Raw genomic sequence first — 977 nt, forward strand, 5'->3', positions numbered from 1 at the left:
TGGGCCCGTGAGCCATGGCCGCTGAGCCTGCGCGTCCGGAGCCTGTGCTCCGCAGGGGGAGAGGCCACAACAGAGGAAGGCCCCCATACCACAAAAAAAAAAAAAAAAAAAAAAAAAAAAAAAAAAAAAGAGTGAAAGATTAGAACTAACCTAAATGTTCAACATAGTGGGTTGAGGATAAAGAAAGGTACATACATATGATGCATCAATAAACAGAATGAATGCATACATGCGTGCAGATATGGAATGCTCTTTAAGATATATATTTCAAATACCATTAAAAGAAAAAAGTAAGATTCAGAACAAAGAGTATGGCATGTTCCCATCTGTGTAAAACGAGGGCTATATATTTATATATATATGATTGTATAGGTATGGAATATTATTATTTCTGGGGTAATACACAAAATAACTGGTAATAACATCCTCCTTGTGTAGGGAGACTGGAGTGGGAGACATGCTTTTCATACTTTCTGTACTTTTTTGGTATTGTTTGAATTTTTAAAAATTCTAATGTATATATTTTGAAAAGTTTTAACTGATTAATAAAACCAAAACAACATCAAAAGCGAAATGATCAAACTAGTCATATATAGTTACAGCCACTATGGAGAACAGTATGGAGGTTCCTTAAAAAAACTACAAGCAGAACTACCATACAACCCAGCAATCCCACTACTGAGCATATACCCTGAGAAAACCATAAATCAAAAAGAGTCATGGGGCTTCACTGGTGGCACGGTTGAGAGTCCGCCTGCCGATGCAGGGGACCCGGTCCGGGAGGATCCCACATGCCGCGGAGCGGCCATGGCTGCTGAGCCTGCGCGTCCGGAGCCTGTGCTCTGCAACGGGAGAGGCCGCAGTAGTGAGAGGCCCACGTACCACAAAAGAAAAAAAAAAAAAAAAAAAAAAAAAAAAGAGTCATGTACCAAAATGTTCATTGCAGCTCTACTTACAATAGCCAGGACATGGAAGCA

At 40.2% G+C, this 977-nt stretch overlaps 1 protein-coding gene across 2 annotated transcripts in view; it reads right to left on the reverse strand.

Annotated features, from left to right (window-relative positions):
* CKAP5 (cytoskeleton associated protein 5) overlaps positions 1–977 on the reverse strand; it is a 74,558-nt gene that overhangs the window by 23,268 nt on the left and 50,313 nt on the right. The gene's annotated exons all lie outside the window — the stretch shown is intronic.

This window comes from Physeter macrocephalus, chromosome 16 (assembly GCF_002837175.3).
Source record: "Physeter macrocephalus isolate SW-GA chromosome 16, ASM283717v5, whole genome shotgun sequence".
NCBI lineage: Eukaryota > Metazoa > Chordata > Mammalia > Artiodactyla > Physeteridae > Physeter > Physeter macrocephalus.